This window comes from Hibiscus syriacus, unplaced genomic scaffold, assembly GCF_006381635.1.
Source record: "Hibiscus syriacus cultivar Baekdansim isolate YM2019G1 unplaced genomic scaffold, ASM638163v2 tig00110374_pilon, whole genome shotgun sequence".
In the NCBI taxonomy this organism is placed as follows: Eukaryota; Viridiplantae; Streptophyta; class Magnoliopsida; order Malvales; family Malvaceae; genus Hibiscus; species Hibiscus syriacus.
This window is the reverse complement of record NW_024062710.1, coordinates 61,461-75,951: the sequence shown is the minus strand read 5'-3', so window position 1 is coordinate 75,951 and position 14,491 is coordinate 61,461. Positions and strand designations below refer to the sequence as shown.

At 37.7% G+C, this 14,491-nt stretch overlaps 1 pseudogene; it reads right to left on the bottom strand.

Annotated features, from left to right (window-relative positions):
- Nucleotides 1-4,099: 4,099 nt before the first annotated feature.
- Nucleotides 4,100-14,009, bottom strand: LOC120121491 (annotated as a pseudogene).
- Between the last annotated feature and the right edge of the window lie 482 nt (nt 14,010-14,491).

Here is a 14,491-nt window from a genome sequence, read left to right as displayed (position 1 = left end):
TGCGATTTTCATTTCGCTTTGAGATTCCCTCGTTGCGATTTTCATTTCGTATTGCGATTCTCTCGTTGCGATTTTCATTTCACATTGCGATAGTCATTTCCGTGTTGCGATAGACATTAAGATGATTGCGAATGTCATTTCCGTGTTGCGATAGTCAAATGAATGCCTAATAAGTGATAACAACTGAACAGATCATAGCAATTTTCAAACTCAAGTTACTAATACATGACTAACTGAAAATGTTAAAAGTACACACATAAAATCCACATAATACAACGTTTGCATTTAAAAATCACCTAAGTTAACAGTCCCAAAAGGTGAAGCCGGTTGTGATTGGGATTTTAAAGATGATTGCGATTTTGATTACCTTTTGCTTGACACCATATGAGCTTTGGATTTTGATGAGGATCCATATTTTGGTAGAGGAAAAGATGATTGTGATGGCACTGGTGATCCACATGTCAACCTTGTATGACCACTTTCCTTGCACCGACTACATGTCGATCTCTTCTTCTCTTCACCCTTAGACGGTATACGATCGTGACTTTTTGGTCGGCCAGGTAGCCTTCTGTCCATGGCTGGTGGCAAAACTGTTTGTAAGTCATCTGGTATGTCCCACTCAGAAGGATGTGGAATAGGGTAGACAATCTCGCCATAAGTCTGTCGATATACTTCTGTAGTGTAGCAATCCATAGCGTATGCGCTTGAATCATCTTGGATTAGATGAAGAGAAACTTTTATAACATGGCTACACGGATAACCAGATGTTTGCCATTTCATACAACTACACGTCTTTGCATTTAGATCGACAAGCCCATTTAAGTTATTATCCAGTACTTCAAACAAAGTGTTTGAACATGGTTCAACTCTCCATGACGTTGACTTCACAACACGTTTCGTTATCTTTTTTTCTGTCCATGGTGTAACACGATGTTTCAATGTTCCTGTAAATTTAAATAAATAATACTTAGTAAAATATATGATAAGTTACGAATTTAAAGAAATAATACTTGTATGGTTTCTTTTCTTGTAGTACCACTGTTGAATAGAGGCTCGAAAAAACTCCATTAACATAGTAATGGGTAATTTCAGGGAATGATGACTTAGAGCGTTGATTGATTCTGCACTATTAGACGTCATGAAACCATATCTTGCTCCAAGTTGATGTACTCTTGACCATCTTTCAAACCCGACATCTTCTAGTGTTTGAGCACACTGAGGCAAAACACGTCTTAAACACTTTATATGCTTATTAAAATCCACTTCCCGATAAGCTTTTACAGCCTTCCAGTATGTCCATTTGTGATTTTTTATACCAGCAGACCTTGATTTTAGATTTCTATACAAATGAACACCACAAAGTCCATGAAAAGCATCTGGGAAACACCTTCTAACAGCGTTGTCAATTGAGTTTGCCCTATCGGATATGATTGTCAGATTGCTAATAGGACCTATGCAATCCCTAAGATGCCCCATAAACCATGTCCATGAATCAGAGGTTTCAGATTTTCCAACCCCGTAAGCTATTGGCAGTATCCCATTGTTAGCATCCATGTCTACTGCTAATAAGTTTACTCCAAGGTATCAACCTTTTAAATGTGCTCCGTCAACTATAATAACTGGGCGCATGCAATTAATAAACGAACGAATCTACAAAATCATATACACAAGAAATATAATCATTTAAATGTGAAATGCATGTAACTAACAAAAATGAGTCAACAAAATTATATTGATTTACTAACCGCAGCACCAATGACGATAAACAACAACTCAAAGCGTTCATCTCTATCTGTTTTGATATGAGTTACCGACCCAGGATTTTTCAGCTTTAAATTGTGACAATAAGCCGGCAGTTGGGCAAACGATGCTTCTGGCGACCCCCTCAACAATTCCAAGGCATAACATTTGGCTCTCCAAGCTTGAGAATATGAGATACTAATCTTGAACCGAGCATTCATGTCAGTCATAATTTCATGTCCCCGATATACCCTACCATTCAAAAACATTAACTCAGCCAGAAAACCACCCAACACCTTTTTGTTTGCCTGTCTATGGTGAGGAAAAACTTGGGTTCTTGAACATGTATGTTTATCAATAAAAGTCCTAACTTGAAACATTTCGCAATCTTTTATCCTCTTTGCAATCATATGCCACATATAGTTTTTGTCAATCATACACCTTGTTTCGAAACGATCTTTGCTTGATTTGTTAACTTTTAGTTGATAGCCATCTTCCACACATTTCGTATACAAAGCTATCTTCAAGTCTTCCTTTGTATCAAAACAATCATCTTTCTTGATACGAATAATTTTTGTGTGACAATCAACTGCTATCTTTACCAACTCTTCTTCCGGTATCTGAAGTAATTCTGGCATATTCCAGTTATACTCCCGTGGCATTTTCTTCGGGGACTTTTCTTTGGGGATTTCTTCTTCTTCTTTTTCTTCTTCAGTGTTATATGAATTACATAATGGATGTTCAACATGTTCATTTACAGTCGTAAATTCCTCCTCATTATCATCAACAACATCTTCCTCGGCAACGGCTGTTTCATCATCAAAATTCGGGTATTGACCAATATCAAAATCATTACACATAGGGTCTGTTTCTTCTTCTGAAAAATCATCAAAATCCGAGTATTGACCAAGATCAAATTTTGAATACTGACTAGTACTCACAATTTTTTTTGTTGGCTCATCATCGTCTAACTGGTCAATACGAAAACCAGAATTTGGTGCTGAAAGTTGATTGGGATTTGGATTAGGGAAAGGTTGTGGGTTTTGAGATTGTGTTTGGTATTGGGTGGTGAAACAATATTTACTTGGTGATGAAATTGTGGTGGAACCATTAAATTTTGAGCACCATAAACTGGGGTTGAAAAACTTAGTTGATTACTACCCGCTACTGACCCAACTTCACTACTTCTAGGTTCAACAACATACAATGTAACATCATCACTTGAAACACTAATGTAAGCAATGAATCGTTCAACATCTTCATTGTCGGTTAACAAATAAACTTTACCATTTCTCTGATAAGATAACCTAAATCCACTTAGGGGCTCTAAATTCAATTTATTTGCAACACATAACATTAGAGTTTCATAAGTTAACCTTTTTAATGACAGTTTTAGTTGAAGATTCATGGGTAAAGGCATATATTGTAAAACACCATGAACATTCTCTCATGACCCTCCAAAACACAAATCTATCCAAACATGATCAACATTAGATGATTTCATTATTGTAAATTAATTTACTAAACAAACGAGCTGCGAAACTAAAACTTGTTGCCGGATGGGGAAAGATGTCGTTGGATATAGGAACGGATGTCGCCGGAGAGAGTGATAGATGGAGATGGAATGAGTTGCGATTTAGGGATTTAGGTTATAAGTTGTTGCTGCTGCGTATTTATATACCCAAAACATTTGTGTTGCGAAATTAAAACCTGTTGCGAATTCAGAAATCGAGTTGCGAATTTGAAATTCAGTATTGCGATAGTCAGAATCTCATTGCGATAGTCAGAATCTCATTGCGATTTACTAAATCGCAATGCGATTACGTAAATCGAAGTGCGAATTAGGAAAATCGCAACGCGAATTTGGGAAATCGCAATGCGATAGTCAGAATCGCGTTGCGAATCTGGAAACCTGATTTGCGATACTGGAGATCGCGTTGCGAATTATCGATCGCATTGCGATTTAGTTGGTCATTTTGGCAAATCCAAAAAAATTGGTTAAAATCGTATATTATAAGGCATTTTTGGTCACTGAGATTATTTTCTCATAAATTAATAACCATTTTTTTAAAACTAGTTAATTGGACTCCTCGTATATGGTGTTTTGTTAATTGGAAATAAATACTGCGATTTTTCCTTTTTTTCTTGGAAGTATTTATCATTAATATCCGACATATGTACGAATGAAATTCTGAAATTTACACAGTTAATCCACGACCATAGCAAGGACCGACATTTTCATTTAGCTAAAACATACACTCAGAAATTTTATGCCTTTCAAAGGAATTAAAGGCAGTTTACACATCACCCAAAATATTTAGAGCAAATATGAAAAAAAGGAAATCAATTGGGCTCAAGAAAGAGTTATTCAAATGATAAAACATAAATATCTTTCATTTTTTCTCTCCTCAGATAAGCCAGATCTCTCACTTGGCACTAGCAAGTTGGGTGCGGAGCAGCTTGGCGGCAGCAACCATGTTGCTTAGGGCGGGTTTCACCTCAGCATACTTGCGAGTCTTGAGACCGCAGTCGGGGTTAACCCACAAGACGTTGGTCTCGAGCACTGTAAGCATCTTGTTAATTCGGTCGGCAATCTCTTCACTTGATGGTATTCTAGGAGAGTGGATGCCATACACACCGGGACTAATTCCAGCACCGTACTTCACTCCTTCACGGAATACTGAGAGGAGCTTCTCATCTGAACGCGAGTTCTCGATGGTAATAACATCGGCATCCATGTCGATAATTGAATGGATAATGTCATTGAAGTTGGAGTAGCACATGTGAGTGTGGATCTGTTAGACAAATACAATACCGATCAGAGAGTTCATGGATACGAGTGCTTTCTTGAGATTTAAGAGTGATATAATATTCAAACCTGAGTAGTGTCCTGGACATCGCAGTTGGTGATCCTGAAGGAGTGGACATCCCATTTCAAGTAGAACGCATGCTCGGACTTCCTAAGTGGTAAACCCTATCTCAAAGCAGCCTCGTCAATTTGGATAATGTTGATACCGGCCTTCTCGAGATCCTCCACTTCGTCCTTGATGGCCTAGGCTATCTGGTAGCAAGTCTCAAATCTGGATAATACTCAAACCGTAGAATGTTAAAAGATAATGCAAATGGCAAAACAAAAATTCTGGCGGAAAAGCTAAATTTCTGATCATATTTTCCGGTTTTAATGTGCATACCGTGGCTGATCATTTCTGACAAAGGACCAGTTGAGGATGGTAACAGGGCCAGTAAGCATTCCCTTTATTGGTCGAGCAATCATGCCTTGGGCAGTAGATGACCAGAACACAGTCATTGGGTTGGGGCGGCTAACATCACCATAGATGATCGGTGGCTTCACACATCGAGACCCATAAGATTGCACCCATCCATTAACAGTGAAAGCAAAAACCGGACAACTGTTCACCAAAGTACTCGACCATATCGTTTCTCTGTACAGTTGTAAGAAATAGTTGATTATATGTTGCTAAAAACTAGGCATAGGCCTATCTCCTTCACTGCAAGAGAACAAAACAAAAAGGTATACTCACCTCAGGTTCTCCATGAACCAAGACATCAATGTCAAGATCTTCCTGAAGGTCGACAACCTTCTTAATTTCCTCCTTGATGGCTTTAACGTAATCATCCTCGGAGATCCTGAAAGAAGAGAGCACTAGTCAGAAGACAGGTCCAATTGACATTTTACAATAAAGATAGTGTGGAAAATTTCCAGATAACTCACTTTTTACCCTTGAATTCACGACGAACTCTCCTCAGTTCCAAGGTTTGAGGGAAGGAGCCGATGGTTGTGGTGGGGAGGATTGGCAGGTTAAGCTTTTTCTGCTGGGCATCGAGCCTAGCACTAACATTAGTGGCACGTCGGTGGTCAGAAGCCTTCAAAGCAGTAGCCTGGGAAAGCAAGCACAGTATAACATGGTAAGCAAAGAAATATTCTCACAATGAACAGCTATTACTGAGCAGTGAGCACTAATGTGGAATAAAATCGGAATTTAAGTTTATCAAAAACTTACAGCCTTTTGAACAGCCTCATTGGTCACTCTTGGGGAGGACTTTCTTGAAGCTTGAGAAACAGTGTTGGCAGAGAAGAAGTTCTAAAAAATAGATGAAATAACTAGTAAGTGACATCGTGTCATCTGAATATGGATATAGCATCATGACCTCATTCTGACCAGCCAATGCCTTGGCTAGTGCATTGACTTCAACAACTTTCTGGGCAACAAATGCCTTGGCGAGTGCATTGACTTCAACAACTTTCTGGGCAGCAAATGCAAGCCAGGATTTGATTTCATCATCCAGCTTAGTCTCATTTACTAGATCAACAGCGGTGTGGAGAAGTGAGCAGGAGGTTGATACCACAAGGTTGTCTGTAAATCAGAGTAAATCAGAGTAAATCATAGACATTAGATATAATAATTAACAAAATGATAAACTCGTCATAAAAACGCAGCAGAAAATAGTATACCTTTGCCAACAACAGCCTCGAGCTCCTTCAAGGTGTAAAGAGATGAAGCAAGATCATTGGCCCAAATGTTTCTTCCATCAACAACTCCAGCAAAGAGGTACTTGCCCTTGGGGAAACTGCTCTTGACCAAGTCAACGGTATGGGTTCCGCGGATCAAATCTAAACCATAAGCAGTGACACCCTTCAAACCAATGAGTGTCTTGTATACCTCAGCAGTAAGATCAAAAGAGTAGGTCTCAATCAGTACATTCAAGCCTGAGAGAGTGGATTCCAAATCAGCATAAGCAGCAGTGAATGCTTGCAATTGGTGCGAGTAAAGATCCAAGACAACGGTCGGTTCATCAAACTGAATCCAGGAAGCGTCAGCTACCTTAAGCTCGGATATAACTTCCTTGTAAAGAGATTCAGGGTTAATAATAGCAAATTAGAGCAGTTATATTAATAAAAACTCTAACATATAAAAGAAGTAACTCTTACTTGTAGATAAGAAGGATTTTTGGGAGCAGAGAAAGAAGAGAGAAGGTCTTCTCAACACCTTTTGCAGGCTTAGAGAGCAACAAGTAAGAGACAGGGCCAACAAAGGCTGGGACAGTGTCAACTCCAAGCTGCATGTGGAACAGATAATCAGTACCTAAGTTTCATCATAAGACTAAAAACAACATATAAGAACTAAAAAAAATGTAGGATTAAAAGTTGGCACCACAATCAAGCAGGTCTAATTAATTTCTACTCCCAATCCCAATCTGGCATTCTCAAATTTTGGATCATACAAAATTACAATTCTAGAGATATGAAACTATTGCTTATATAATGCCTCAGGCGTGATAATGAAAAACGTGAGATCAAGCCCTGAAATGTTATATTTCTAAGCCATTGCATAGAATAATTTGAATTCGATGGGATTTGCCCCCATTGAATAGAATAATGGATGTTAAAACGTGTTTATTTAGGTTGAAAGCCTTGAATCTATCTCAAATTCAGACAACCATCTATTTCACTGCATTGAATAACTTATAAAGCCCCTTCAACACTAACCTAATTGCTCTAATTCCAGGCTATCTCTATACTTAATAGAGTCTTAACATTAGCCATTATACCTTATCTCTAATATATGGAAAAATCATATGTAAAAAACAGATTCAGAGAACATACCGCATTAGCTTCCTTGTATTCATCAACTGCCTTGTGAGATTCATACGAGAAGTTAACATCAGGTCCCAATTCAGGAATGATGAAGTGGCTGAAACAAATGCATCGAATACAATTTTAGTATCAGAAGACCCATCATACAGTCGATAAGCTAATAAAGTAAGACCAAGAAACTGCGACTTACTAGTTGGTGTCGAACCACTTGGTCATCTCCATGGCAGGGACAGAGGCATTTCCTCTGGCCATGGAGAAGTAAGTGTCGAATCCAATCTCGCCACCATTCCAGGTGTATCTAGGTGGAACAACTCCAAGCATCGATGTGGCATCGAGCACCTGGTCATAGTAAGAGAAAGTGTTGCTGGGGATGTACTTGATCCCATCATCAGACATCTGTTTCCAAATAGATGATCTCAGATCAGCAGCAACCTTTTGTAAATCTTCGGCACAGCTCTTCTTATCCCAGAAAGATTCCAGAGCAAACTTAAGCTCTCTCTTGGGTCCCATGCGGGGGTATCCAACAATGTGGGAGGTGTTAAAAGTCAAATAATTTAGGCACCAAATTAAGCACCAAATGGTGCTTTGTCAAAATCAAAAATTAGGCACCTAATTTTTGTTGAAATTGGGTAATGGGATAATTAATTTTAGTCATTTTAATTTAGGGTATTTATAAGATTAGTCCTTAAGTTTCAACTATAAATACCCTAGCTCATTTAGCTTCAAAATCATCCCAAAGCATTCTAGCTTTCTTCCAATACTAGAGAGAATTTAGAGAGTTTCTTGAGAATTGTTTTCTCTTTTTTATCGAGAGAGAATTATCATTGTTTTCTCCTTGGTAGATCAAGAGAGGTTGTAATTCCTATTTTCTCATAGTGAAATTCTTCTACCGTTGCCCGTGGTTTTTACCCTATTTTATTTAGGGGGTTTTCACGTAAATTTTATGTCTCTTTTTATCTTCATTTTTATTTTCTCAAATTATCAGTTACGATTTTGCTCTATCCGATAGTCGTCTTCCGCAACAATTGGTATCAGAGCTAGATTAGAGTGTGTAATATATGTTTATTGTCTTTGTGATTGCCACCAAAAGGTGGATCCTCCAACATAAGAAAGTAAGAAGTTATTATCCATTCTTTGAAGGTTCCAGAGAACTATTCACGATAGTGAAATAGTGGGAGCTATCAATAATAGAAGTTATGGCAACAAAATTTGATATTGAAAAATTCAATGGGAGAAATTTCTCATTGTAGAAATTGAAGATGAAGGCCATCCTGAGGAAAGACGGTTGTCTAGCAACTATCAGTGAAAGGCCAGTGGATTTCACAGATGACAACAAATGGATCGAAATGGACGAAAATGCTATGGTAAACTTTCATCTAACATTAGCAGATGAAGTATTGTCAAGTATCGAGGAGAAGAAGACAGCTAAGGAGATATGGGATCATCTCACCAAACTGTACGAGGCCACATCGTTGCACAATAAAATTTTCCTTAAGAGAAAATTGTACACTCTCCGTATGCCAGAATCTACTTCAGTGACGGAGCACTTAAATACACTGAATACTTTATTTTCTCAGCTTACATCCTTAAGCTGTAAAATAGGAGAACAAGAACGTGCTGAACTTCTACTTCAAAGTCTACCGGATTCGTATGATCAACTCATCATCAACTTGACAAACAGTAATGTCACTAGTCTAGTCTTTGATGATGTTGCAGCTGCTGTTCTACAAGAAGAAAATTGGCGCAAGAACAAGGAAGACAGACAAGTAAATCTGCAACAAGCAGAAGCGTTGACAATGATGAGAGGGAGATCAACAGAACGTGGCCAAAGCAGCAGTCACAAACATAGTAGATCGAAGTCGAGGAGCAAGAAGAATTTAAAGTGTTACAACTGTGGAAAGAAGGGTCATTTGAAGAATGATTGTTGGAGTCTAAATAAAAACTTCAATCCACAAGGCAATACCGCAAACACTTCAGATGATGGAGATGCTCTATGCTGTGAAGCGTCAACCACCGTGGAAGGAAGAAAACGATTTGCAGATATATGGCTCATTGATTCGGGAGCAACATATCACATGACCTCAAGAAGAGAATGGTTTCATCATTATAAACCTGTCTCAGGAGGATCTGTTTATAGTTGCAATGATTATGCCTTAGAGATCGTTGGCGTGGGAACCATTAAATTGAAGATGTATGACGGAACAATTAAAGTTGTTCGAGATGTGCAGCACGTGAAAGGCCTGAAGAAAAATTTATTATCCTACGGATTGTTGGATAATAATGCAAGCAAGATTGAAACACGGAAATGAATCATGAAGGTGTTCCGTGGAGCGCTTGTGGTGCTGAAAGGCGAAAAAATAGCTACAAACTTGTACATGCTGAAGGGAGAGACTTTGGTAGAAGCAGAAGCCTATGTTGCCTCATGTAGTTCAGATTCGGCAATGCTATGGCATCAGAAACTTGGACACATGTCAGAACAAGGAATGAAAGTCCTTGTGGAGCAAAAGCTACTTCAAAGCTTAACAAAGGTATTACTTCCTTTGTGTGACCATTGCATAACAAGTAAGCAGCACCAGTTGAAATTCAACACATCAAATTCTAGAGGCAAAAGTGTTCTAGAATTGGTTCACTCTGACGTATGGCAAGCACCAGTAACGTCCCTAGGTGGATCAAAATACTTTGTCTCATTTATTGATGACTACTCTAGGAGATGTTGGGTGCACCCTATTAAGAAGAAGTCAGACGTGTTTTCAACTTTCAAAAACTTCAAAGCGCGGGTGGAACTTGATTCTGGAAATAAGATCAAGTGTTTTAGGACAGATAATGGAGGAGAATACACAAGCGAAGAAATTGATGACTTTTGCAGGAAAGAAGGCATCAAAAGACAGTTCACAGTGGCGAACACTCCTCAACAAAATGGAGTGGCAGAGAGGATGAACAGAACCTTGTTAGAAATAACATGAGCAATGTTGAGGAATGCAGGCCTAGAAAAATCATTCTGGGCAGAAGCAGTCAATACCGCCTGTTATTTGGTGAATCGAGCTCCATCAACTACAATAGAGTTGAAGACACCAATAGAGATGTGGACTGGTAAACCAGTTGATTATTCAAACCTCCATGTATTTGGAAGTATTGTGTACGTGATGTACAACGCCCAAGAAATTTCAAAGCTGGATCCAAAATCCAGGAAATGCAAATTCTTGAGGTATGATGATGGAGTAAAGGGGTATCACTTATGGGATCCCACTGCCCGCAAAGTGATCATTAGCAGGGATGTTATCTTTGTAGAAGATAAGCTACAAAGAAAAGAAGACGATGATAACGTTGAAAAGTCAGGGACTACTCAGATACATGTGGAAAAAGAGTTTGAAGAATGAGATTCTTCTGAAGCAGAACCAGCACATGATGAACAAGAACCAGAGAGTTCTGAAGCTCCAATAACTCGTCAATCAGATCGTGTGAGAAGACGTCCCAATTGGCACTCAGATTATGTTATAGAATGTAATATTGCATATTGCCTTTTAACAGAGGACGGTGAGCCATCAACATACCAGGAGGCAATAAACAGCTCAGATGCTTCACTGTGGATGATGGCGATGCAAGAAGAAATCGTAGCCCTTCATAAAAATAATACATGGGACATTGTGCCACTACCACAAGGAAGGAAGCCAATTGGTAACAAATGGGTCTTCAAAATCAAGCGAAATGGTGATGATCAAGTTGAGAGGTATCGTGCAAGACTGGTGGTCAAAGAAATGAAATATTTTCTCCTGTGGTTCGACTAACAACAGTTCGAGTAGTTTTGGCAATGTGTGCTACATTGGACTTACATCTAGAGCAGCTAGATGTTAAAACAGTTTTTCTTCATGGAAATCTTGAAGAAGAGATTTATATGCTCCAACCTGAAGGTTTTGAAGAAGACGAAAAGAAGAACTTGGTTTGCAGGTTGAACAAATCTCTGTACGGTCTAAAGCAGGCGCCGAGGTGTTGGTATAAGAGATTTGATTCCTTCATTATGTGCCTTGGATACAAAAGATTTAATGCAGACCCTTGTGCTTATTTCAAGAGGTCTGGTGATAACGATTTTGTTATATTACTGTTGTATGTGGATGACATGTTGGTTCCAGGACCCAACAAAGATCATATTGAAGAATTGAAGGCACAACTGGCTAGGGAATTTGAAATGAAGGACTTGGGATCAGCAAACAAGATTCTAGGGATGCAAATTCACCGAGACAGAAGTAATAGGAAGATTTGGCTTTCACAAAAGAATTACTTGAAGAAAATCTTGTCACGATTTAGCATGCAAGATTGTAAGCCAATTTCTACCCCTCTTCCTATTAACTTCAAATTATCCTCCAGTATGAATCCTAGCAGTGAAGAAGAGAGGATGGAGATGTCTCGAGTACCGTATGCATCAGCAGTGGGAAGTTTAATGTTCGCTATGATATGCACAAGACTAGACATTGCACAAGCAGTGGGAGTGGTTAGTCGATACATGGCGAATCCAGGCAAAGAGCATTGGAATACAGTAAAGAGGATCCTGAGATACATCAAAGGGACCTCAAATATTGCATTATGTTATGGAGGATCAAACTTACTAATCAATGGGTATGTAGATTCTGACTATGCAGGGGATTTGGATAAAAGCAAATCTACTACATGATATGTGTTCAAAGTTGTTGGTGGAGTTGTAAGCTGGGTTTCAAAATTACAGTCAATTGTGGCTACATCCACAACAGAGGCAGAATATGTAGCAGCTACACAAGCCAGTAAAGAAGCAATTTGGTTGAATATGCTATTGGAGGAGCTTGGGCACAATCAAGAGTATGTCTCTCTGTTTTGTGACAGTCAAAGCGCCTTGCATCTAGCAAGGAATCCATCATTTCATTCAAGGACAAAACACATACGAGTTCAGTACCATTTCATTCGTGAAAAGGTGGAAGAAGGGACAGTAGATATGCAGAAGATCCATACCAAAGACACAACATAGCAGATTTCATGACGAAGGCGATCAACGCTGATAAATTTACCTGGTGTCGATCCTCCTGTGGCCTGTCAGAAACGTAAGCAACATGAAGGTACAAGGTAGAAAGAATGGTGTGAAGATATGATTATTCCAATCAAATCTTCAAGTGGGAGATTGTTAAAAGTCAAATAATTTAGGCACCAAATGGTGCTTTGTTAAAGTCAAAAATTAGGCACCTAATTTTTGTTGAAATTGGGTAATGGGATAATTAATATTAGTCATTGTAATTTAGGGTATTTATAAGATTAGTCCTTAAGTTTCAACTATAAATACCCTAGCTCATTTAGCTTCAAAATCATCCCAAAGCATTCTAGCTTTCTTCCAATACTAGAGAGAATTTAGAGAGTTTCTTGAGAGTTGTTTTCTCCTTTTTATCGAGAGAGAATTATCATTGTTTTCTCCTTGGTAGATCAAGAGAGGTTGTAATTCCTATTTTTTCATAGTGAAATTCTTCTACCGTTGCCCGTGGTTTTTACCCTATTTTATTTAGGGGTTTTCCACGTAAATTTTATGTCTCTTTTTTATCTTCATTTTTATTTTCTCAAATTATCAGTTGTGATTTTTCTCTATCCGATAGCCGTCTTCCGCAACAGGAGGCCATTTTCTGAATCAAATAAAATAGCAGATGAAATTCAGATTTATTAACATTCAAATATAAAAGATGATAACCTTATATGTCCTATCCCACTATATTCCTGAATTGAAAAATCATCAAAATCAAAGCTAAGATCCATGGTAAATATGCAACGCAGCTTGCAGCTTGGGCTGAGATCTAAAGCTTCTTTCACTCAGATCTATAGAAAGAAACTAATGAATTCACTATGGATCTATAAGTTTCATGATGAAAACGATTGGATCAAATTAAGTTGCTTTCATAAACTGACAAAATAGAAAGATAAGCCAAGAAAACATATCAAACACTAACACTAACAAATAGATCTTATCAAAAGAAGAAAAAAATTCTTTAATGAATCCTAAAACCCAAGTTGGATAGACAGCAAAACGCCTCATACATGCTCACACCTATTAGTAGATTTTAGCAGGAAACTTTTTATGTTTTTCGAAAAAACCAAGTTGAAAATAGAATTTTTAAACCAATATCAATGAAAACCCAGAAAGAAAATCAACCGGTATAGTTCAAATGCTGACACCCGTCAATATTCAATAGATTTCAATCAAATGGTCCAATTTTTGTGAGTTATTCATTTTACAAAACCCAAGTAAAAAATGATAAGACCCAATCATATTAGCGAAAACCCAAGAATAAAATCATCAGTGAAAGTTGAAATGCTCAACACTTAACAGTAGATCTCAGTACAAAGAGATGCAAATCTTAATTTTATTTAACAAAATCCGGAGTTAAAATATTAATTTTATTTAACAAAACGCTTAAAGAAGTTTAAATCCATTTCAAAGCGTGTTTATAATTAATTAAATTGAATGATAAAGGCACAGTCATGACTCAGAAAGAGCAGCGACAGTACCGTGAAGGAACCGGAGAGAATCTAAAGAACATTCCCTTAGATATAGAGGTAGAGAGGAAGAAGTGGCACGAATTGTGAGGGGTGGAGGAGTTCCCTTTTTATAGCCAAAAATGGTAGCCGCTGCCTTCCAATGATTGAAAAAACAATGTTAATAATAAATTATATTTTAATTCTAATCATGAAGGGAAAATTTGTGAAATTAAACACTACGCGCGACTCTTTCTTGAGTGTCGTGTGGGTGAATGTAAGGATGTAATGTTGATAATTTTTTTTATTCATTGATTAGATATAATTATTCAAGTCCTTAGATAAATTTAAGAGTAAAGTACACAAATAGTCCTTTGATTATATGATTCTATTTTTTTAGTCTCCTTGCTATTAAAAGTTACAAAATGGTCATTTGACTTTTCATATATTTCAAACTCATCATTTTTTGTTAAAAAATTAACAGATGTCTGAGTTGTACATTAAACTACTGATTATGATATGATAAAATCATATTTTAATGATGTTTATAGGGATCATTAAAGAAACAGATAGAGTTTGGAATATATATGATTTGAAAACCTTTGGTAAAAGAGGAACTTGAGCTTAATAAATACTCAGAAACAGAAAGAATAC